Source organism: Lynx canadensis, chromosome A3, assembly GCF_007474595.2.
Source record: "Lynx canadensis isolate LIC74 chromosome A3, mLynCan4.pri.v2, whole genome shotgun sequence".
Classification (NCBI taxonomy): Eukaryota; Metazoa; Chordata; class Mammalia; order Carnivora; family Felidae; genus Lynx; species Lynx canadensis.
Genome location: NC_044305.1, coordinates 36,345,515 through 36,372,191, shown reverse-complemented (window position 1 = coordinate 36,372,191; position 26,677 = coordinate 36,345,515).

Genomic DNA, 26,677 nt, shown 5'->3' with positions numbered 1-26,677 from the left:
TGTAATAGGATGAGAAGAAATCTGGTGATGAGTTGTTAATTTCTGGGAAAAATCATGTTCAATCATGAGGTGTGGTGCAGTGTGTGTGTGTGTGTGTGTGTGTGTGTGTGTAGAGAGAGAGAGAGAAAGAGAAATATAACAGTGAATGAAATTTAAATAAGTATAACTGATTCACTTCTAAAACTAAATAGAAAAATAAAGTTTTATGTTGGGGAAGGATAATGATACATACATGCACATAACTATTGAGAGATATATGGTTATAGGTATATAAATATATAAGACGATAACAGAAGCCAACTTATTTCCAGACATTCATAACAGAAAATCCCACTGATCTAAAAAAGACCCAAAAACCCAAAATTTCAAAAATCTGTTCTTTGTTCCTATACTTTGGATCCAGAATGCTTAAAATATGTTCAGTTGAAAGAACTACATAGAGGGGAGCCTGGGTGGCTCAGTTGGTTAAGCGTCTGACTTCGGCTCATGTCACGATCTCATGGTTCGTGAGTTTGAGCCCCATGTCGGGCTCTGTGCTGACAGCTCAGAGCCTTGAGCCTGCTTCACATTCTGTGTCTCCCTCTCTCTGCCCCTTTCCTGCTCATGCTGTGTCTCTCTTTGTCTCAAAAAAATAAAATAAACATTAAAAAAAATTTGAAAGAGCTACATAGAAATTGTAAGAAAATGGAAAACACAAATAAAGTCCATGAAAATGACCCCCAAAAATTACTAAATTGGGAAGTCTCAAATTTCCACTAGAGAGGTCATTTCCCATCCAAGTGGACAGTATCTGCTTATTATGATTAGACAACCATCATTAGAACTTCCAGCATTTCCAAGAAGTCAAAAACCGAAATCTTCTAATTACTACATGTTAACTAGTTCAAATTTTTGAATTGTGTAACTAAGAGCAGCACTGTATAGGTCAAACCATACATAATTACCTGCTTCATTTCTCTGTTAGCAATCAGGCATGGCCTCTGGAAGGCACCAAGAGATCTGGGCTACTTTAAGGTCAGTCTTGGTCATAACTTACTAATTGAAATATTGTACATACTAGACCATATGCCAACATGGAATCATCCAGACCTCCCTCATAGACCAAAACATCCAAGCTCTGTGAAACTTTGGCTCCTATGAAGGCACATCTGGTGGTACTCCTTGAACAAACAGGCCTTTCAAGGAAGTCCTAATAATTTTCTTGATAGCAGCATTGCCCAACTGAACAAAAGTATGCACAGACTATCAATATACCAGTCCAAGATGATCCATTTAGGCGTCATCTGTGTTTATTCCAAGAAAGTGTGAATAGCATCACCTACCCCAAACAGAGCATACCATAGTGCTGCTTGGCGAAAGCAAACATCCTTTCCATGAATATTTAACTAAAAGTATTGCTTATCAGTATTGGCACAACTAGACTGATCCTATCTGTCTGTGTTCTGGAACATGCCCTACAAAGAAGATGGTCAGAATGTTTCTGACTTCATTTGTCTTCATAACCTGAAAATTTCTATTAAGCAGTTTTGAATTCAGATGATTCCCTCAAGTCTTCTTTCATGGGAACTAAATTCAAATATCCTTACCTGTGAAGACTTGGCAAGTTTATCTGATTTACCTTATGCTAGAACCATTGGTGACAAAGGTGTTTTTAATAGGTATTCAGTATTAAGTAAAGCAACTCATCTTGCCTAGATGTTGAAGTGCAGTATTGATTGTGGGAAGGGTCTTTGGGAGTTGAAATTAAGGTCTAATGGTGGTGAATGGAAATAATACTTTTAAAAAAGAAAAAGCAAAAATAAAGATAACATCCAGTCGGACCTACAAGCTATATGCCTAGTTTTATGCACACATTGAGGAATGTTCATCAGAAGTTTCCCTGCCCCAAATAATTCACTTTCTAACCTAGGAAAAGGTGCCTGGAAGACTCATCTTTAATCATTTGTGTGTGTGTGTGTGTGTGTGTGTGTGTGTGTTTAGTTGGTGGTTAACATAGTTGGTGGTTGAGTGGTTAAGAGCTTGTTTGCATGGATATCCTGGAGTATGCCTATTGCCCTGGTGTCATAAATGATAGTGCCCCCCTTTCATTCTCAAAAATATCTCAGCTTGGCATTTTTCCAAAGAAAATGAAAATGCTAACTTGAAAAGATATCTGCATCCCCATGTTCATTGCAGCATTATTTATAATAGCCAAGACATGGAAACAATGTAAGTGTCTACAAAAAAAATAAATGGATAAATAAATGTGAGATACACACACATAATTATGGATATATGTGTGTATATGTATATGTATATCTAACAGAATATTATTCAACCAGAAAAAAATGAAACCTTGCCATTTATGACAACATGAATGGACCTTGAACGGTTATGCTAAGTGAAATCAGTGAAACAGAGAAGGACAAATACCATCTGATATCACTTAAACGTAGAATATTAACAAAACAAAACAAGCTCATAGATAGAGGACAGACTAGTGGTTGCCAGGAATGAAGGGGGAGGGGTGGGCAGTGAGTGAAATATGTGAATGAAATCAAAAGGCACAGCATGGTGACTATAGTTAATAATACTCTATTGCATATTTGATATTTGCTAAGAAAGTACATCTTAAAAGTTCTTATCATGAAAAAAATTTATAACTATGTATGGTGATGGATATTAATTAGACTTATTGTGAGGATCATTTGGCAATATACATAAATATTGAATCTTTACACTATATACCTGAAGCTAGTATAATATGTCAATTATACCCTAATTAAAAAAAGAAAGTTGAAGGGGAAAAAATGTCCCTTTATTGAAGAACAAACTCTATGGTTATTCTAGGTGTAAGTTATTCTAGGTATAGGTATGACTTGCTCTTTTCCAGCTCTGAGACTTACATGAAACTCCCTCCCTCTACACCCTAAATTTCATCTGTAAAATGAGAACAACAGTAACAGCTACCTTTCAAGGCTGTTGTGAAGATAAAGTTTGATAATACGTTTCAAATGTTTAACCTGGTACACGGTAAACACTCTATACACTTTAGCTAGTATTATTTAAATATCTGTCACCTGAGAAGAAATTTATCGTATGGGGTTGAACCATCATCACTGCAAATCACTCCATCCATCTTAAGATATTTTAGGTAAATACCGTTGAATAAATACCCAGAAATAACTTCGTCACAGCTCCTACAACATAGGAACATTCAGCAACGAATATGAAATGTGTGATGAAATGTGTGAATATGAAATGTGTCCCTCAAAGACTGGGCAGCCAGAGTCTCAGGAGAGAGGGCAACCTTGTCTCAGGTCCCATAGAATGGAAGACAGGGAGATACTGCTTTCCCAAATGTGCTCTAATTTTTAAAGAATCAAAGCTGGGGGTTTGCAAGGCTTCCCTGCTCCTCTTCCGCCCCATCTCCTGCAGCTGTAAGGAATCAGCCTGTTTGTGTCTGACCCGGGGTCAGCTATGCACTGTGCATCAGCCACATGACTATCGAGTTCTGATTCTGCCCCCCACCCGCAATTCACCTTCTGGAGGATTTTCCCAGCTCCACATTTTCAAAATGAAGCCCCATGTTTCTCCTCCAGCGGTGGAGAACAAGGCCCAAATGTCATTTCAGTTACAGCAATAACAAATTCATGAGGGTCCAGCCCTTGCCATCTGTCTGAGGACTTTGTCAGGCCCTTTATTGGTCATGATGAATACCATTTCACCAACCACCTAAACAAATGAGAGTGAACCCATGGGTTTTCTGCAAAAGACAGAAGATCAAATGAAGAGTAGAACTGTCTGAATCCCCAGCACCCTGGCAGAAGTAAAATTTATCACTTGGCATTTGCATAATTCAGTGAGATTCCTCATTTAAAAGCTGACAAGGGGAACTGAAACAGAGTGCTGATTGGAAACTAGATGGCAAATATTTAAATTTTAAATTATCATTTTCCAAAAAGTAACCACCTCTCCATAGTGTAGGGACTTTGGTATGAACTGGTGACTATACATTTTATGTATATAGATATATAAGTGGAATAGCTAACACATATTAAAGACATCCCATGTACCAGGAATTATGCCAAGCACTTTGCTTCATTTAATTCTCTTAACCACTTTATGAATTGTACCCATTTTATAGGTGAGGATTTGAGGCTCAGAGTTAGGCAGTAATTTGTCTGAGGTCATATAGCCAGATAAACCTAGTTATGAACTAGAAGCCTGATCATCTGACTTCAGAATCCGTGGTCTAATCACTGCCCTAACCACAGCCCCTTGCACATATACAAATACACACACATTTCCATTTCTTGTCCTGATGAGGACTGGTTTGTGGCACATCACCCCATCTCCCAAAGAGGTAATGGGAGTCCTAGCTGGGCATGGGGCAAGAAACCCACAGAGTATGGAGCTGAGGGAAAGGTGGAACAAACCAGAGTCAGACAAACAATAATCTACTGAAAGGCCAACCCACTGGACAAGCCTGAGAATTAAGCTGTGGGGTAGATAGAAGGCAGAAATGAAGAAACTAACCCCATGGTCAATTTAAAATCTTTATAAAATGGGGTGCGTGGGTGGCTCAGTTGGTTAAGTATGTGATTTCTGCTCAGGTCATGATCTCACAGTTAGGGAGTTCAAGCCCTGCATCAGGGTCTGCACTGATAGCTCAGAGTCTAGAGCCTGCTTCAGATTCTGTGTGTCCCCCCTCTCTCTCTGTCCCTCCCCCACTTGTGCTCTCTCTCTCAAAAGTAAATAAATATTTTAAAACATTTTTAATAAAATTAAATCTTTATAATAATAACTGCTAACATTTATTACGTGCTTAATGTGTGCCAGAAACTATTCTAAGCATTTTTGCATGAAATTATTCATTTGACTGTCAACACTGTCTCATGCCCATAAAAATGTCTCATGCCCTCATTTTATAGATGAGGAAACCGAGTCACAGAGGTGTCAAGGAACTGGCCTAAGAGCACAGAAATTATAGCTAACAGAGTTGGTATTTGAAAGTAAGAAGTCTAGCTTAGGAACACAAACTTATAACCATTTTGTACAGTTATGCTCTATGCTCTAATTTCTTGGGGGAACTCATAGTTTTTGTTCACATTTTTTATGAAATGAAAAAAAATCTCAGAAACAAGTTTATGATCTCTCGTGATAAATAAGTACTATTTTTACCTTTAGGATACAAGAAATTGTCTACAACACTGGGTAAGAGCAAGTTTTACAGCCCACAGTAGCCAAACCACTATTTAAGAGATTATGAAAGTCATATTGACTGCTACCAATATGCGTGGCAATGAATCCTATTCCCAATCTATTTCTTTCCAGGTGACATCTGGAGCTCAAGTGAAGTCACAGTAGGTGCCATCTCATCATTACATATCAATATAGTTCTTCTGAAAAAACTGGGAACACTATCCAAAGCATAATAACCCTCATAAATAATCTATCAACTTGAGGACATTAAATGTAAAGAAAGGGTGACCTCTGACATTCCACTCCCTTTAATGGTGCTTCATTAGTCTTACAAATGGAGGCAAATTCATAATGGAGGGAATCAATTCTGCCACTTGGAAATAATAAAGATACATACATCAAACAACAGCTTTTCTTATTCTTTCTAATTAAGTGATCCATCCCAGAGGAGTGCTAAATTGGTCAGGGCAAATATAAATTACACTAAGCATGAGCATTTTAAGATCAATGTAGGGTCTTGATGTTTCTCCTGTGTTTTTCCTATGCTTTTCCAAACACTGAACTACTTTTCTGACTATGCATCAAGAAACTAAATACCTAGGTTAAGTGGGCAAGAAGACACTCAGTCCCCCACTGGTCGCCCCACAGGTGGCCAGACTGTCTGCCTGTCTTATTGAAGAAACAATCACAGTGATTAAAGCTGATATCTTAGGAAAACACCCTAGCATTCAATCTGCAACTTCACCCTGCCCTTGGACTTCAAAAAACTAGCAAATATAATATCTGGCCTGGGGACTAGTGGATCAAATTTTAAGAAATTTTTTAAGTTTATTTATTCTTTTGATAGAGAGCAGGGGAGGGGCAGAGAGCAAGAGAGAGAGAAGAGAGGGGGAGAGAGAGAGAGAGAGGGGGGGGAGAGAGAGAGAGAGAGAGAGAGAGAGAATCCCAAGTAGGCTCCACAGTATGAGTGCAAAGCCTCACACAGGGCTCGAACACAAACCATGAAATCATGACCTGAACTGAAACCAGGAGGTGGATACTTAACCACTGAGCCACCCAGGCACCCCAGTGGAGCAAATTTTAAGACATGTCTTATATCTTTTTCTAGGCTGCCTTACCCTCCCTAAGATATCATCTTTGATGTCAAGGATTTATCACGAAGTCCATGGATAGGTTTTTGCCATTGTCTAAGGCTTCACCTACCGATACAATGGAATTCTGGCAGCTAGAAAGTCAAGCCTGGCTCTTCTAAAATCTTTGTCTAACTTCTAAATAACTCAGGGATTACATGCAATTTTGACTGATGAAAATCACCATGTTTCTCCCAGAAAAATGAAGCAGGGCTGAAAAGCAAACTAAATGTATACAACTTTATTAAATGCATCTTTGCTTATGCAATATAAAAACTAATATTATTTTGTTTTAATATGACTAGAAGATCCTTATAATTCAAAAATGGCCTATACCTTCAAAACTCATCAGAGAAGTGTACAAGAGCATTCTGAAACCATGGACAGAAAACAAAGAAAAGAACACTAGGTTCAGAGACAAGATATTTTATTCAAACCCTAGTTCTGTTACTTTTTCATGTGTGACTGTATATCCACAAAGGGAGGGACCTCCAGCATTCATTTGAGGCTCAATGCCCAGGACAGTGCCTGCCATGAAAATAGACGTTCAATGAGTATATAAGCATAAATATGTGCCTGAATGAATGAGTTGACCAATATTGTTCTCTGGAACTCACATATCTTAACAAGTTTTGAAGACTGGTGTATTAGGCTGAGTCCTCCAGAGCAAATCTGAGGAGAGGGTATTCATAAGTGATTTATTAAGAAAATCCTTAAAGTTCTTAAAGTTCAAAGAGCAACTGTTAAGTGAGTGAGAGAAGCAGCACAGAAGAGGACACACCAGGAAAGAGTGTGATGTCAGGTGATATCAAGCCTCAGCCTAATACTGTGGGGAATTCAAGCACACATCAAGGTAAGGAGCTAAGCTTTCCCTCCCTTCCTCATCAGTTATAGGGTACAGGCTGCACTGAGAGATGAAAAAGGGCAAGACTCTGAACATCATGGAGCAAAAACAAAACACATGGATGGCACATAAAACCACCAAAAGTGATCCAAGTGAATCTGCTCAGGGCCTTGGCAAAGTCTACTAGTAGTCTGCGAGCTTTTGTGCTTCTATGAACCAACACTGAGGAATAAAACATCTAGAATTTTAACTTTGCAAAGGATATTCTCTCACACTTTTAGCGTTTGATTCTCAAAACACCACTGTGTGATGGATGCAACATAAGTAGTATTATCCATTTATGACAAGTAAGGGATCTTGGCCCAGAGAAGAAAAATGACTTGTTTCTGGGTAAACTAGATTAGCACAAATAAGATTAGCTATTATAGAACAGCAGCTAGGGGAGAGCCAAATTTGTTTGCTCAAGGTTATAGGCACTGGGGGAGACACTGGAGATTTTGATGCTTCTGTAGACCTAGAGAATGAATATGATAGGAGTTGTGGCAGACAGATGAGAAAACATTCTAGATGAAAGAAAACCAGAGGAGGGAAATACACAGAATAACCATCAGAGTAGCAAAGAGAGGGGCCTCATGGAAATGGAGTGAGTAGGGGTGATGAGCCAATATTATGGTGGCCTTGAAAATACCAGTAATACTAATTGAGATTTGATAAACTACTACCAGAAAAAAAATCAAGTAGGAAAACCAAGTAAATTGCTGACAACAGAGTCCAAAGATGATGAAAATCTTCAGTAGTCTGGGGGCAAGGTGAATTGTCAGTTTCCCTGTGTGAATTGATGAAGGTCTGTCTAAAAGTGGTAGCAATAAGTAAGAGAATGCAGACATGAGAAATGCGGGAGAGACCACCAGTACTGACTCAGTAGATGGATGTGAGAGTTGAAGCAGAAGGAAGAGTTACAAAGTAATCCAGCCTTTTGGTCTAGGGGATGGAGTCTCTAGATTCCTAAGCTGAATGGTGTCAGATTCACTTTCAATAGACTTAGACGGTGTTTTCACCTCCTTTTCTGGCCCGATTTACCACTGACTTGGAATGACTTATCTACAACCTAAAGTGACAGGTGGTAGAGCACCTCACAGCCAGGGCTAGAACGAGAAGCAAGGTATTCTGACAAATGGCCCTGCAGGTGCCCCCGCCTCACCAAAGAGCTAGACATGAACTCTACAGCAGCTATCATAAATGTTCAGCAAATCTCTAAGTTTGTATGTCAATTCCTGGTAGCATACATGGCACCTTGCAAAGTTTCAATGAACAAACTTAAATGGGAAAATGAACCTGCTTTGTACATTATAATGGGAAATGCTCCTGTTATTATTGTTTGTGTTTTAGGTGGTAATATCTCATCCATATAACTTACAAGACACTTTAAAATTGCTCATTTTATTTTTAATGTATCTGTTTTTGGATCCTCTCTTTGATGGCTAACATTTCATCTTGTGCATCTCCCCATACCATTATATTGTGTTTAAGCACTGCATTAACATGCATTATATGGATAGGCAATAATTTAACCATCTACCTTCTGTAGGATATTTAGGTTTGTTCCAGAATATTCTTATGAATAGTATAATAATATTGTTATCTCTCTTATGAATAACATTATTAATTAATGAAATATAGTATCAACAAACCAAGACTGACTCCTTAATATAACCTAAAGGCCTGAGAGATTATTTAAAGGGAAAAACTGTTACAAAATGTGTTATTTATTGGGTTGTCAATGAAGCACCTGCAACCATTTCCCAAAGCACCAGCCATAGCTATATTGACTCAAATTTTACACTCAATAAATTGAAAAATAGTCGTTATTCTGATTAGGAAGACAAATCCTTCAAAGAGAAGCTGTTGATACAAGCCTAGAATGCTTTGTATTTATACACAATGGAGCTTATGATCATCTGTTCACACTATTTCACCTAGTTATATACGTAGAGAACAATGGTCATTGAATTTTCTGGTTGAAATGTCTCTGTTAACTGTCTTTAAGTCTACTCTAGCTGAAGAAACCTTGAGTCACCAAAAACAGAGTGAGCTCCTCCTTCAAGTAAAGACGTACCAGAATCATGCATGATCAGCTTAGTGCTACTCCTTTTAAAGAAAAATCCATGTCTTTTCATCTTCAAATTCAGGTTCATCCTACCTAATGATGGAATATCAATTCAGGTTCATCCTACCCAATGATAGAATGATGGAATATGACAATCGTTCAATAAAAAAAAAAAAAAAAAAAAAAAACACTTTAAATCCCTATCCTATTTGAAATTGAAACCACTGAATTCTAGGATAATTAGCATCCAGTCTCCTTTCTCTTTCCTTTACGAGATACTCAGCCTCCTGTCTCAGGCTTAAACCCACTACTTTGATCCTTTTCATAGACAAAATTGAGAAGATTCAATGGGTCTATGTGTCTCATTTCAACTCAAGCCTTTATAATAATAAGGGGAAGGAGTCATTGTACTGTATCCCCAAGTTTAAAAGCATTTCTGTCATTTTGAGATTAAAAATAGATCAGACCTGACTGTACTTTAGCAGAGAAAATCTATTACTTATACATTCATAAGACAGCTTTTATTAAAATGAGAAAATATAATAAATTACCATTTCCATGTATCTTTTCATATACAGCTCAGGTCTGTGGTATGCAGGGAGGACTCAAGTGAGGTTACTAGATATGGGTAGCCTTTAAGAAGAGTACTATATATATCTAAATTCACAATCCAAGGTGGACAAAGTGAGTATTAGCAGGAAACCATCCCCTTATAGGTGTGGAATATTCCAAAACATGTATTAGTTAAATTTACTGATGGTGTGCAGATCAGTAGACCCTGGAAGGGAAAAGACAGCACACACAAATTTAGGTGAGTATAAGGAAGGGGCTATTTACAGTAAGTGGCTAATGTTTAGAAGACCAACAAGAAATGGCAAGAGAGGGATCCTGTTTTTGGCTCCTAAACCAGAAAGGGCAAGAGTTGAAGGCCGTTAGTGGAATGCTGAAGGATTTCTATAGGAGAGAGCTTCCTGACAAGGGCCATGGCCTTCCATAGCAGGATCAACCAATCCATGGTTAAAGGACAAGGAGACAGTCAGGAGAAAAAATACCCCATCATTATTCTTCAGTCCTCCCACTTCCTCCTCATTCCTTCCACTGACCAACCCAACTGGAAGTCAGAGTGGGTCCCCAGGGGTCAGAATTAGGTGGATAATACAGAAATGTACCTAAGAGGAAAGTGGAAGATACCCAGTATGCTGTGAAATGACAGGTTCTGCCTTAAGCAAAGGTGAGGTAAATGGTTTGTCCCTGATACCTCCTAAACCTTTGATACTCATCTCTTCCTAGTCTATCGCTGGTCAACTGCCACCACCAGAAGTTCACCATCATCCTATGCTGCCTCCATGACTATCTATGGCTCTCATATGTCCCCTACACAGGCTCGTCTTCCTTGAGTCACAGTCCATATTTCAGATGGGCACAGTCTTTATATTTCCATCTTTCTACATCCTAATCCTTCAATGAAAGCTACTTCTTTCTAGGTGGCAAGCCAGCCAGTCTAATAAGTAATTCCATGCAAATGTATAATATCACTAATTGGGTAAAGTAATAGGTCCTAGAGCTAAAAGACTTAACAGAAATTATTTCTGACCCTGTCAGAATATTTGATATAATAACATGAACATTTTGTAACAGGAGGCAACAAAGGCCGAACAATGTAAGGTAAACACAAAACTTACATGCAATCCCACTTAGGGAAAAAGACATTTTCAATAAAGACCTTCAGGAAACCCAGCAAATCCCAAAGTGTTATGCTCACCTTAGTTGGGTGGCATTCATACAGTATCAAGAATATTGAATATCAAGAATATTGAATCACACAGTGAGAAAACATTTTTAAACTCATCTCAACAATTTATCATATCACAGAGAAGAACTTGGTTTGGAGTTAGAACATCTTAATCCTTCTTTAAACACAGGCCACTCTCCCCTTTTAACAAAGAGAAGCAAGCATCAGATACTGACTTCATATTAAGGCAATTGTCCATGGACTTAATTTGAGATTTTATTTCCCTTGAACTTTTATTTTGTGTCATCTTCTATTACATAATAAATAATAATGACTTTAAATTTATGTTAATGACATTAAATTCTGTTTTGCACAATTTTAAGTTTAAAAAGTAATTGATTTAAAGAAAAATGTATATAAACAATAGTATGATTTTTTTCAAGGTCCTATTTTTAAAAAATGTTAAGTAAAGCAATGTAGTTTGGGAAAAATGACTTTATTCCAAAGAGTTTTTATCAATAATCTTACAATTTACACATATATGAATCACAGATAATGTGTGTGTGTACGTGTATTTACAATAACAGGCAGAATTCTAACATGGGTCCAATATTCCCTGATTTGCATGCTCTGTATAATTCCTCCCTCTTGAGTGCAGGCAAAACCTGGAAATGTAATAAGATACCACTTCCATGATTATGTTATGTTATATAGCAAAAGAGATTTTGCAGATTATAATTAAGGTCCTTATCAGTTGGCTTTCAGTTAATCAAAAGGGAGATTATCTCAGGTGAACCTGACCCAATCAGGTGAGCCCACAGAAGAGATAAGAAACAGCAACAGATGTTTTTCTGCTGGCCTAGAAGCAAACAGCCATGTTGTAAAAGCAGAGGACCATGTGGCAGACCTAAGAGCAGCATCTAGGCACTGAGTGGTCTACAGCCAAGAGCTAGCAAGAAACATAGATTTAAGTGCTATAGCCACAGAAAGACTCCATTGACAATCAGTGAACTTGGAAGAAGAACTTAGGTTTCAAACAAGATTCCAGTCCCAGCTGACACCTTCATTTCAGTGTGATAAGATCCTGACCAGACTTCTGACCCATAGACACTGGAAATAATAAATTTATGTTGTTTTAAGCTGTTAAATTTATTACAATTTGCTATACAGTAGTAGGGGAGATGCACACACACACACACACACACAAATCCTTACAATGTAAAAGAATTTGGGAGAATTAATTGGAGGAAAGCCTTATGGGAGTCCTCAGATTATACAGAAACTATAGTACTACCTACACTATATAGGTAGTATTATATAGCCACCTACAAAAACTATTCATCATTCACATGCCAAGTGGGAATCACTGAATTTTCAAAGAACTCTCAGAAGTTTTCTAGGCCAGTGTTTGTCACACTTCACTCTGCACACAAATCCCTTAAAATATCTTATGAAACCACAGGCTCTGGTTCAGTATGTATGGTTTGGGGCCTGAGATTCTGCATTTCTACCAAGCTCCCATGTGATACCAATACTGTTCCTGTGAGTAACAGCTGTCCATATTCATCCCCTTTTTCCTAATAAAGCTTTATCTAAGCCACAGCAAATGGTTTCCTAACAGGTTTTAAAGATTATCAAAGTGATGCAATTTCCTTCCTAGTACCAACACAGCCAAAGCCTTTCTATTCTTTTTATTTATCTTTTTTTATTTAAAAAAATTGTTTTAACGTTTATTTATTTTTGAGACAGAGCATGAATGGGGGAGGGGCAGAGAGAGAGGAAGACACAGAATCTGAAACAGGGTCCAGACCCTGAGCTGTCAGCACAGACCCTGATGCAGGGCTTGAAATCACAAACCGTGAGATCATGACCTGAGCCGAAGTCAGACGCCCAACCGACTGAGCCACCTAGGCCGCCGTAAAGCCTTTCTATTCATGGTCCCTTGTGAATCTCAGAATTTAGGTAACCAAGACTGAAGTTAGCAGCCACTTCTCTGACATAGGGCAGGTCACCATGAGACCGGAAATCTTGTTGAAATGTACACCCAAGATTTGCAGCCTAGTCTAACCTCTATTCAAACTTCTGAGACTGTGAAATTAGGCTGGAAGTCTCCACACTTATTATGAGATTCCTGGTATTTCCTGTTTCCAGTCAGACTGGCAATATCCTAAGCACAGTCTTTCTCGTGGTTTTTGGTACTTCCACTTACCATCCCAGCTAGAATCAAGAAGAATAAAGTAGCACACAAAAGATGTAATTCCAAAAAAACCATTGTGAGAAATTCATTTATGTAACCTCTAAAGAGGTTTCATTGGTCTTCATAGAAGACAGGTAAGTTCTTCAATTACACAAAATCATGTGCCTGGTTTTCCTTCCCATCCCCTGTCACTTTCTCATATATTTCATTTCATAAGATTGAGTTGAATTCTAAATCTTGAGACCAGAAGGTAATTTTTAAGAGATTACCTGTCTGATTTATTTGTAGTAAACCAACCAGCATTGTATGCAAACCTGCTCACTGATTTCTCTGAAATTTGAGGTAAACTGATAATATGTCCCAAAGAGACTGGGTAGTCTTATTGATTAGTGAGAAAGTGTTCTTCCTTATGCTGAGAAGAAGCAGGAAAGAGCTGGAGGAGGAGGGATCTGGCCAAAAATCAGGAAAGAAGGAAACTGTGGTTAATAAAAAAGTTGAAGATACAGACTACAAAGATAATAGACTGCTCAGACAGCCAGACAAATCCTTGAATCAAGTTACCAATTCAAGTTGTAGACATTCGTCCAGACCAAAAGATGGAAAATAGTAAACATGATCTTCGCAGAAGTACAAAGCCACACCGTCTTCTGAAAATTGCCAAATATTTCATTGTTGAGGCCTAAATTACCTATATTGCTTGTTACGCATATTGCATTAGCACCAGCTAAATGCTGATGAAGCATTTAGCATCACACTTACAGAGACTGGTCTTACTGAATGTGTGGATTTTGTGGGAAGGGAGAGCTAAGAGATGAAAAGGAACTGCTTTTTGGATCTGGTGACAGATACAGAGTAAAGTTCCCATGACACTCACCAACACTGGATGGTAGCAGCCTGGGAATTGGATATCAGGATTTTCTACCTGATGTACCTCTCTTAAGCACATCTTCCAGATTTGAGATCACAGGTTGGGTAGCCTAAAGCCAAGATAGGGTTAAACCTTGGTGCTGCTTTTGGACAAAGCTCTTCTTCAGCTCTTGAAGCAACCGTGGCACTATGCACCAAAGCCACTCTCACTTCCTAGGTTCTAGGCTTTGCCTAGGGCAGCAGACCTAATGGCTTTAATGCAGAGGAATGTGTGGCAGGTGGGATGAATTTTCCCTTCAAGTCTCCACACTGCACTTTATAATAATATCACTTGTAGTACAGGAGTGGAAATAAATACACACACACACACACACATTTATGAATGTATGTTCACTTGGTAAGCATAGACATGGATGAAGGCTGAAATGGCTCTTAGGAAATGGTCACCATACTAGCAAGGACAAGGCATTGAGGAAGAAGACTCAGAGTACAAAGAAGATGGGTAGATGGCCCTACAGGGCACTTGGGAGTGATAGAACTCCTATATTAGTTAGAAGTTCTGACACTTGAGACCAATAATCCAAACTGTTGACTACAAATTTCCCACATAACAATCATACCCAGTTACAAAAATTAAAGTTCCGTTGACAAGTCTAACTCAGAGTTCCCTGAGGTGGGTGCCTCTTATCCATCCATGTACCAATATGCCTGGGTTACATTGTGCCCTATCCTGCTTACCTCTGCCAGTATCACTGGAACTAACCAGACTCCCCAAATCTCCATGCTTACCTCTGCTTTCACAATGTCAGTGAAGAAGGAAGGAGAAATAAAACCACTTAGAGCAGCCACAAGTCTCTGTCTCTAACTACTTTTGCTTCTATGGTTCTAATTAACCTCAGTGTAAAACCAACAACAAATTGCAATGAAAAGTTAGGGTACATTGGTTAGCAATTTGAAACTCCATACAAGATGGTCATACAGGATCAACAGAAGGAAAGGAAGGAAGGAAGGAAGGAAGGAAGGAAGGAAGGAAGGAAGGAAGGAAGAAGAGGAGAGGAGAGGAGAGGAGAGGAGAGGAGAGGAGAGGAGAGGAGAGGAGAGAAGAGAAGAGAAGAGAAGAGAAGAGAAGAGAAGAGAAGAGAAGAGAAGAAAAAGAAATTGTGCCTGACTCTGGGTCAGACAATGATAAACAGACTTTATGACTTTTGGGCTTCTCTGTGCCTTTCATCTGTGTGCCTGTCCACTTTCCTCTTGACACTTAGATCTAGTACTCTTACCTTGCTTTCTTTTGTATACAGAGCTAGCTTGTGTACAGTAAATATCCCAGATTCCCTTGCCAATGTGGTTTCTAATTAGGTTAGGGCAATGGGAAATACTGGATTTAGGGGATGGGGCAGGAGAAAGGAAGAACCTAGAATAATTCTCCTCCTCTCTCTGCTTTGAGTGGTTTCTTGGACAGAGGTTGCATATCCTCCATGACCCCATCTCCTGCCAGATGGGCTTTCCTCTTAGGATCCAAATCCTCATAAGCAACCCTTGATCTCTGTTAATACTGCCTCTATGCTCTGTTATTCACCCCTGGGCATGATAGTGTGTTCCTGTATTGTCCATCTTTAGATTGCCTCACTTTGCCTCATTTTCAGTTCTTCCAACACTTCTCTAGTTCAGTTCCTATATTAAACCACGTAGTGTGGGTTTGATTATTTTGAAAAACCATAATAGATACCACATAGTGCTTCTTCTCCAAGAAGAAGAATTAACAAGCCCAAGACTTATTTCTCCATATTCCCTTCATTTTTATGACTATGTATTGACATCCTGCAGAAGACTTGGCAAATCCTATTAAGATATAGTTGCCTGTTTTCCCATTTTCTACCTCCTAAACCTAGAATATATTCACATGAAATGAAGGACACCTTCTAGGACATTTCATAGCCTCTGAAGGCCAAAGATGACACAGCGAATCCCATAATTAAACCTCCAAAAAGAAGCCTTGAGAGTAGGCATCCCAGTACTGAAGGCCAATTTCTAGAACCCACATAGCTCCCACAAAGAATTGAGGCCATCCATATGAGCCTATGACTTTGCTCCTCAAAAGTCAATTTGGAGAAGTGTATAGTCTACTGACCCCTAGAATCAGGCTCTCCAGGGCTGGCTCAGTTCTCAATACTACTTAGAATTTACACAGTATTTTCTATCTTCAAAGAACTATGCAGACATTAACCAATTATTCTGTTCTTGGCCCCATGCCAATTACACTATCAAGATTTGACAAACTCTTTGTACTCTCTGTAGTTCTGCAGGAATGTAGGTTTGTCTATTTCAATCAAAACTGAAGCCAAGCTCGGACCTTTGGCTGAAGGAAGCCTTAGCGATTTAATATTTAATACAAACATCCTGTCCTCATAAACCGATCCTCTTTAACAGAAAAAAAAATTGTCATTAGAACACAGTTAAGCAAAAAAGGAAAAGGTTATAAACTTTGAAAAGAACAAAATAGTTAATATTTAGAGCTTTTAAAGTGTTTTCAAAAGACAGTTATGCAGCTGTGGTAAGTTGGGGGGGGCGGTTTCCACTTCATATCTTTTCATCTGCCTATGGGTGCCTATTATTAAAGGTTTACATTTTGTTTATACTCTCCATGATGTGCAGATATTTTCTTTCCTTTTGAATTTCTTTCTTGCTTCCCCTTTGAGATTCTTTGGCCTTCAGACACTGAGCTGAGCAAGAGAAAAATTAGTCCTACAAAATAAAACTGTCTGCTGAAAATGAGATCAGGTACTATGTAGGAAGCTGCAATCTGAACCTCACCACCCTGCCCTTTCTCTAGCCTGATGGTTGACCTGAGAGGACCACCTTCTTCCTCTAGGCCTTCTTCACTGTCTCTTCTAGAATTCATGCTTCAGAAATGGCTCTCTGTGATGGAAATCAAGGCAACTGGCTACCAATGCCAGAACTTCAGTGTGGCAAAAATATCTCCACTTTTCATCAGACTTCTGAGCATTAGACATCTGGAGTTTAACCAAGACCCACCAAATACTGCTTGCCATCTGTTCTTAATTTAAAAGCCAACCACATGGCATTTGCACTTCTCATTGACTGACAAGCTCGATTGCAAACCAACCTTGGCTTCCCCATCCTACTTGTCCGTGGGACTTTAGACAAACAATTTTGGCACTGAATACACTCATAAATATCCTACTAGGGAATGGAGCTATATGATCATCCCTACAATATAAGGGGTCAACCCTAATAAAATTATGCCACAATCAAAGATAGAGAAAAAATGGAGGCAACTTGGGTTTCAAATAGCATTAGCAGTCAACAAGTTGCTATTTCATAGTAGGCACTTGGTGATTAAAGTTTCCACTGGATACTTAAGCACTGTTAATAGCTGACATTTACTAAAGCAAAGAAAAACAGAGATTTATAAGAATCCCAGAAAAATTCCCTCCTACAGATTTTCATGCCCAGGATTCCATTTAACAATGTATTGAAATCATATTCTCACTTCAATCCTTGACTCAAGTGATACCAGTTTTCAGCAATTTCTTCCTGTTTCATGTAACTCCTGTATCATCTATCCTTTGTCTGCCTGCCTCTCTCTGTCTCTCTGTCTCTGTCTCTCTGTCTCTCTCTCTCTCTCTCTCTCTCTCTATATATATATATATATATAGTATATCCCATGTCATACTGCCTTATAGTATTATATCACTACATTATTTATAATATTTTTGTGAACATATATTGTCTTTTTATCTAAGCTTAGGAAAAGCAGCAGAACCTGAAACAAGGATGTACGTATCTTCTGGAACTGTCCAACTTCAAGGCAGGAAGCTGGAGCATTTACCACCAGATCCTGACCCCACTGGTTGAATGTAGCCTCTGGGGTATTGATTCCCCACCTCTTCTGAGTGGCACTTACAAGCCAAACAAGCTCAAACTCCCAGGGTTTGGCAGAGACCTCTGGGGCAGAGCAGAGGAAGCCATGAAAAACACACTCTGGAAACGAGATGATGACAGCTAGAGTTGAGTCTTTAGTTTGTGAACTGTCTCCGATATGTGTGCTGAAATCAGAGGTGGGACATGGGTCTATGATGCCAATACCAGAGGCATCTGCTCTGTGTCTATCATGCCAACTTGCAAGTTTCTCAGGACAGAGGCTATCTTCCCTGACTTGGTGCCATGCTGTGTGCCTAGCATAGCACCAGATACTTGGAAGCATGATAAATATTTCTGATAGGGTCAAGTTCAGAATAAATTAATCAGTATACCCCAATGCTTCTTTCCCCTTTTCCTATCTTTCTTATTCCTAATGTCATTTGTCATCCTTCTAATTTTTTCCTAACAAGAAGATAGTTGAGCTGTGGTAGAAAGAGCATTGAAACTTACAATGCAAAGGCCTGTGTTTGAGTCTTAGGTTACCCTTAAACTATGTGACACTGGGCAGATCAAAAGCCTCTCCAAGTTTTTATTTCCAAATCTGTAATATGCCTTCCCCTTAGGTTTATGTCAAAATGAGCATATGTCTTTGTGAAAAGCACTTTGAAACTATGGAAATGTGTGCATATATAAGGGACATTCCTTGTCATCCCCATGGTAAGCTGCTTCCTAAACATCCACTCTTCAGTTAAAAAGCTTGGAGCATTTAGGGGCACCTGAGTAGCTCAGTAGGTAAGTGTCTGACTCTTGATTTTGGCTCAGGTCATGATCTCACAGTTCATGGGATCAAGCCCCATGTCAGACTCAGAACAGAGCATAGAGCCTGCTTGGGATTCTCTCTCTCTCTCTCTCTCTCTCTCTCTCTGCCCCTCCCCTACTCATGTGCTCTCTCTCTCTTGCTCTATGTCTCTCTAAAAAATAAATAAACATTTTAAAAAAGTTCTGAGCATTTCTAACTGTCAGGGATACACAGAATATAGGAAAGTGATATAGTCTGACCATGGTACCCTGCTTGCTGATGGACTCAGCCATTTGACAATTTCTGGTCAATATACATCTTCCCAGAAGAGTGGATCTCACCAATTCCCTTGAGTAAGAAAACACTGTCATGTGAGGAACTCCAAATCAGCCACTTTTCTGAGATCCCCTGCTTACTGTTCTACTTAAGCCTTCCTTTTATATGATGTCCACTGTACCAGTCACCTACTACCACAGATAATGTTTATATAACAAACCATCTCAAAATTTAATGGTTAAAAACAATAATCATTATCAAAAAAGGATATGGAATGATATATGAATAGAGAAATGGGCAGATGGATGGATAGGTGATAAAACAAATATAGCAAATGGGCACCTGGGTGGCTCAGTTGGTTCACCTTCTGACTTTGACTCAGGTCATGATCTCACAGTTTGTAGGTTTGAGCCATGCATTGGGCTCTGTGCTGACAGTTAAGAGCCTGCTTTGAATTCTCTGTTTCCCTCTTTCTCTGCTGCTTCCCGCTCACTCTCTCTCTCTCAAAATAAATATATAAATAAATAATACTAATAATTAAAAAACAAATATAGTAAAATACTAGGTTCTGGGTATATGGCTGTTCACTAAAAAATCAATTTTTCTGATGTTTGAAATCTTTCATTAAAAGTGAAAATAAAAACTAAGCATTTATTTAGTTCACAAATACATGGGTCCCTGTACTCTGAGCAGGGCTGGTTTTGACTGGGCTCGCTCATGAATCTTCCCTATTACCTGGTGGATCATGGGGATTGTTTGGTCTATGATGGCCTTTCCTGGGACGGGTCTCCTCCGTGTTTCGTCCTCCAGCAGACTAGCTAAGGTTTGTTCACTTGATGGTCACAGGAATCCAGAGAACAAATAGAAATGTGCAAGGCTTCTTAAGTTCTTGGCTTAGAAATATCACTATTACTTTTACTGCAAACAGTCGGCCAAAACAATTCATAAGGCCAGCCCATATTCAAAGGGTGGAGAAACAAACATCAAGAGTTGAGAATTGAGGTTATTTTTGCAATCTACTGCATCCATCTTGCTAGTTGCTAATCATTGTTAACACAAAACAAAGGGGCCGTTACAGTGAAACTTACATATGCACCCAATTTTGATCACTCAACAGCAGTCACATGCATAGGACATTCAGAGTCTAAAAGTCTTCAAACCCCAGAAGAGAGGGATGATACCTCAAAATCTGATTGTTAGTCAGGTGAGGTTGCAGTCCAGGGAAAATCAGTAATTGCCCTCTTGAAGCAGTAATCAGGAAGTAAAGGTACTACCATTCACATGCAGGTTTGAGGTCCAGCTACTCCATCATTCAATCCTATGGCTTGCCCTAAATCCATAGATCCCCCTATGCAACCCTTTCCTGGTGCCTCTTAAAGAACATATTGCTTTCCTGCTTCCCTTCACTTATTTCTTGTGGACTATACTTTATAAATTAAGATGAGGTCAGGTCACTAACCCAGAACTTGAGTTTTCCCTCTGCTCAGCAGACATGTCCGGGTTCATGGAGCCAGCCTTCTGCTAACTCCTGGTCCTCCTCATATTCAGAGGAATTAGGCCAACATGAGCAGTATAGCCTTAGGTTAGAGAATAAACTGTCTGTTTGTGCTGAGTCCTACAAACATGCCTGGTGTGAAAACTCCAACATCATTAACATCATATTAACCCACCACTGGTCAGACTGCTAATAGCAGACAATGGCAAACACAACACTCTAAAGGCTGAGAAACCTAGTAAGCAATGCCTTCTTCAAAGCCAAGCCATGTGGAGGGTCTTTCAACAACCTTGTGTTACCAGTCTCAGTAAAGAGAAGCAAACAATGAGAATTACTTCCTAATAAGGACCACTGAGTTATTAGTAAGCAAACTATGGAATCAAGCCTTTCTTGTTAGCCAACCTCAAACCTGCCAAACTCAGACTATGAGATTTATTAGTTTTTAATTAGCCTTTTCATTACATCATTAGTAACTTCTCTACCACGAGAGTGCAGAAAAAGCAGAAAGGTATAATTTTATGGTGTTTACAGATCATGCTACTTGATTAAAGATGACAACTAGGACTGCCTAGCATTCTTAAGGGCTGAGGAGAGGGTGAGTTAGAGCAAGGAATTAGGTGGGGTGAGAGGCTAGACATCAAGAAAAAGCAAACCCTTTCAGCTCAATGAGATGAAGTCACAGACTCCTTCCTCCATTGTGCTTGAAATAAAAGATATTAGCATGGTCTGTAGTGGGACCTCCTTAGTTTATTAAAAATAATAATAGTGAGGAAAAGAGAGAACTGGGAAGTGAAATACTGGCAACAATGACTCATTTTATATCAGATCATAGGTCAGTCAAATGATGTTAGATATGTAAGCCACACCCACCCCAAATACAAATCAGTCACCTCTATCCATTGGACCTCCATTTAAACTCAAAGAGAAAATGCTCATGTAGAGACTTGCCAAGCCTAAGAGTGACTACCTTACATGTGCCTCCGTTTCTCCATCTGTAACATGGGAGGTTAAAACTAGGTCCTTCCTCAGGTGTCTTCCACCAATAACATTCCAGGACCCAAAGCCAACATGTAATACTTGCCTTCTCAGTACTCTTACCAGTGCTGAGTCCCAATAATAATCCTGGAAAGTTGGCCTGTCTGTTTTATTACAAAGCCAAATAAGACATTGGTTCAAAGATTTGCTACATTTCCTGCCACTCACAGTTGGTGCAAGAAGAGCAGCAGAGGTATCCAAGACCCCACCTACACCTAAATCTGCATTTTTTTTTTAATTTTTTTTTTCAACGTTTATTTATTTTTGGGACAGAGAGAGACAGAGCATGAACGGGCGAGGGGCAGAGAGAGAGGGAGACACAGAATCGGAAACAGGCTCCAGGCTCTGAGCCATCAGCCCAGAGCCTGACGCGGGGCTCGAACTCCCGGACCGAGAGATCGTGACCTGGCTGAAGTCGGACGCTTAACCGACTGCGCCACCCAGGCGCCCCCTAAATCTGCATTTTAACAAAACCCCCAGGAGATTCATAACCAAGTTACATACCCTAGGTCACAAAGCCACTAAATGCCAAAGCCAGAGGCAAATTCAAACCCTCTGATATTATATCCTGTGCTTTTTCCATCCATACCACACCCATGATTCCACCGTCCAGAAGAAACTGGCCCCGGTTAAGCTCTTCTTATCAGCTATGGTCAGGATGCCAAGCAAATCTCTGGATACCCTCTGTAATCTCTGAGGTGTTCTTTAGACCCATTACATACCACCAGAATTGTTCCCTGGATGGCTTTTACCCTGTCCTGACCCCCACATAATTAGGTTAATCTTGGTCCAAAATGACAGTATTGCAATGGCCTTGGAATTGAAAAGAAAAGCAGAGTATTTTTTTTCTGTGTAGGAAAAGATAAAAAACAAATACAAAAACAACAATAAAAAAAAACTCTTTTGCTAATGATCAGGTAGCAAAGGGCCACTACAGGCACCCAGAAGAACTTTCTTTAAGGAGAATTGGCCTTGGCTTCTCTTTTGATGCTTTGGCTTAGAAGATATCAGAAGGGACCTCCACTTAGCTGTGAATAGTGATGGTCTAGAGACCCCCAGGCAGACCAGCCTCCCATTAGCTGGGTTACTCTGGAGTTGTAAACACGGTACTCTCCCAATCTGTTTTCCAAGATGAACTGTATATAAAGCATGTGTGTGGCAGGAGATGATAGCTCGCTTGAGGCTTTCAGCAATCGATGTTTACAGACTATAATGGAAACCACAAGTTTCTTCTTTAACTCAAGTCAGTATACATTCCTTCAACCCGCAGGCAAATTGGAGCAGGGAAGGGGGGGTTGGGAGAGGTTCACAGTGAGTCATCATTTCACATTTTTTAACAGCTTAATGAGCATCTAGAAATGCCTTATTAGCCAGCAAAAATACAGAGTCTTTCTTCCCCCACCAAATTCAGCAATGACCCTATTTGGATATGGAATTCCTTGAACATCTACTTTAAGTGACGCCCCTCATGGAAGGTGAGTGACTAATGTCTCTACCACAGAGTTACAAACAAAAGTATATGAAAGGCCCCACAACTGATTTCAAGTTAATAACCTTCCCTCATTTTGTCCCAAGTTTAGGAGCGGGGGGAATAAGTTATTTCTTGTAGGTTCCATTAATCCTCTGGCAAGCCTGGCCCAGGGTGCTTGGAAGAAACAGCAGAATTCTCAGATCTGCAAAGCAGCTCTCTCAGCCAAGATTCGCAGTGCTAACAGACAGATGGTAAATATCGCTGGGGTTCTAAAGCCACAGCTGTGTGCCTCTGGATCTCTCAGATCTATGTGTGTGATCATTAAAATATCTCAGATCATCTAAAATAGGAGTCTCTGTGATCTTGGCAACTTCAGTATTCCTGACCCTCTTTTATATTTTTCTTTCAGGGGCCACATGCATAATCTGGGTAAAATAATGGGGGAAAGTACAGAAATTCCCAGAGCTACTTATCATCTTGAATGTATGTATGTTTGTGTATAGATATTTTAATTCTATATTAAATAAGTCATTAGTATTTCAATATCTCTTTGATAACTGAGAGGGAGAAAATGATTTTTTTTCCAAATTTTGTCTTAAGTCCCAAATAAATAAATTATATTTTGTCTCTTCACACTTCTTTCTCCAGTCCTCTTTAATACTATAGGTCAAATTCAGGCCCCCAAGGCAACTAAAGATCTGAAGGGTTCCATTTGTCCTTTAGACCAAATTTGCATCTTTTAGATCATCTGTGCCGATTCTGCATGATCCTAAAAGAAGGAGATTTTAAGAGTCACCCAGTTTCATGAGAGGAATTCTGTGAGATTATATTCTTGAATTAAAAAAAATAAAATGCAAACATAATATTTCTAGAATGGTGCCAAAGTACCCAAACTAAGATCTTATGGATATTTCTTCATGTCCCTATGGATTAGCTTTAAAGCTACTTCTGTTCCAGAGCAAATGTTCGTTTAAAGACTGAATTGTAGCAGCATCTGGGTGGCTCAGTCAGCTAAATGTCCAACTCTTGGTTTTGGCTCAGGTCATGATCTCACAGATCCTGAGTTCGAGCCCCATATCAGGCTCTGTGCTGACAGTGTGGAGCCTGCTTGGGATTCTCTCTCTCCCTCTCTCTGCCCCTCCCCTGCTCACTCTCTCTGTCTCTCTAAAAAGAAATAAATTTTTAAAACTTAAAAAAAAAGATTGAATTGTAACTCCTGTACAATTTGTGGCAATTGGGAAAAATATTCCTGTTATACAATTCTACGTGAATGAAATTGAGGTCCATCTCAAGAGAATCTGGCATTCTTAGGGTAGATGCTTATAAAATAAAGGATTAAAAAGGTAAATACATTTTTAATTCCTTCCTAACTTATGTCTCCTTTTACTGGGTAAATTCCTGTAAATAAAGCTAATTCCCCTTTTAAAAAGGTCACCTCTGTGCATTTATTATTCAATCTTGTCTGATCATGTTACTATTTAGTATAGTTCTGAAGACTCCCTTGGGATAATTTCATGGCTTTTAGCTCAGTTTCCAGTCTTTTTCTTTTCCTTTTCTGGAGCAAGAGGAAAAGAAGAATCAAGTCATGAGTCCTGTGGGCTGTGGATCCCATAAAGGAGGTTGTCAATATATGCAAGTTGATGTGCAGACAGAGCAATTTCCACACAGGTCCTTTCATTTGTTCATTTGTTCTCCCACCGGTATTTGAGAATCTAGGATGTATACTAAGCTTGGTGCTGAGGTGACTGGTTTATTAAACTGACAGAGTCTATGCATTCAAGTAGCTTCCATTTTAATCAGGTTTAAAGGGTAGATGAATATGATTAACTCAAAATAATAAACAAATTAACTAGTAGGAAAAATCCCAAATGGTATTAAGTGCTATGTAGAAAATTCAAGATAGGTTGGATTTTACGTGGATTCTGATTGGAAAACATTGTAAAACACATCTTTTGATGAACTGAGGAAAACTGAACACAAATTATTCATTTGATAATATTAAAGAATTAATGTTAGTTTTGTTTGATGATAGTGGTTTTGTGCAGATGTTTAAAAAAGAGACATAATAAAAGTCCTTATCTATTAGACATGTACTGAAGTGCTTACAAGTGAATTTGCTAGGATTTTCTTAAAAACCTTCTCAAAATAAAAAAGTGGGTATAGAGATAATAAGAGTGTTAGAAAGACAGTGGTAGTTAGAGCTAGGTGATGTGCACAAAGGATTTGCTGTACTATTTTTCTGTACATTCATGTGTTTTGAAAATATCCTTAAAATATGAAGATGAGGATGATATATTGCATGGGTGTGCAGGCTTAACATTTCCTGAGCATTTATGATATGAAAGCTGCTCTACATCTATCATGGTTGTGGCTATACTATAGGAACAGGATGGACCCCCACCCAAAACTTGGTTCAGAGATCTAGAATGATGATGTGATGCCACACATACACAGCAAGAGAATATGGACAGATTTAATACTTAATTATGAGTCTTTTGGGGGAGAGCAAGGCAGACTCTCTAAGCTGATCTGAAACTGGTTTGTGTTGGAGGTGCAACAGGTCAAGGGTTCCTATGTGCAGACAGGGCCTTATGTGGCTGGACTCTCCTACCAGCTCCAAATGAAGGATCACTGAGCTTTCTTATCAGTGTTCCCTGATGTGTATCACAAGGAAAAGAGGGAAGGGTGAAGCTCAAAAGCTGTCTACAATCAAACATCCAAAAAAATGTCAGAATATTACAATTTCTTAATTTAATTTGCACTATGACCCTCTCAGTTAAAACAGTAGTTCATAGAGGAGAACACCAAGGCTTAGCAAGGTTAAGATACTTGCTAAGATCACCAAGCTAACATTACAACCAAAGCCTCCTGTCTCAGGCATGCACTCTGCTTTACTATATCCTTTTATGTGGGGAATGAGGTACTTCCACATGCAAGGATCACACATGAACCACACTCCAACACAGGAAAGGCAGCAGGGTCTATTATGCCAGGATCCAATGGAAGAAGTTAAGGTGCAGGGCAGATGAATAATAGAATCAATAACGATGGCATATGAAAGAAACACAGCTTTTTCTGCTGAAAAAATACTTTTCCACTAAATCAATTAGGATGTTTTTGACTGCAAGTTGAAAAATGGCTTAAGTAATAAGGAATTGTATCATAATACCAAACAGCAAGTGCAGACATGCAACAGGGTTCAGGATGAGTGGATTCAACAGTTCACAATGAGGCCCCCAAGGGTTCATGTTCTCTTTATGTTTCCACTCTGTCAGTCCAGTTTCATTCACAAGCTGGAACCAAGAGGGGTACCGATGTCACATCCACACATGACAAAATTGAAAGGAAAAAGGGAAATACCCTGAAAGACAGAGAGAGAGAGAGAGAGAGAGAGAGAGAGAAGCTTTTCCCAGGAGCCCTCCAGCAGATTTTCCCTTGTGTTTTGTTGGCCAATGAGCTGGGTTGCATACCTGCTCCTGAACTACTCACTGAAGACCTTAAAGCAATGCTAAATCACAAAAACTGACCTCAGGCTGAAAAGAATGTAGAACATTGGGAAGTGCACACAAACTGAAAAGGACAGGCCCTACAGGCTCCAACAGATTATGCCACACAGGAGTGTAAGCCCATTAATACCAGACCTTTGGTTTTGTCATGA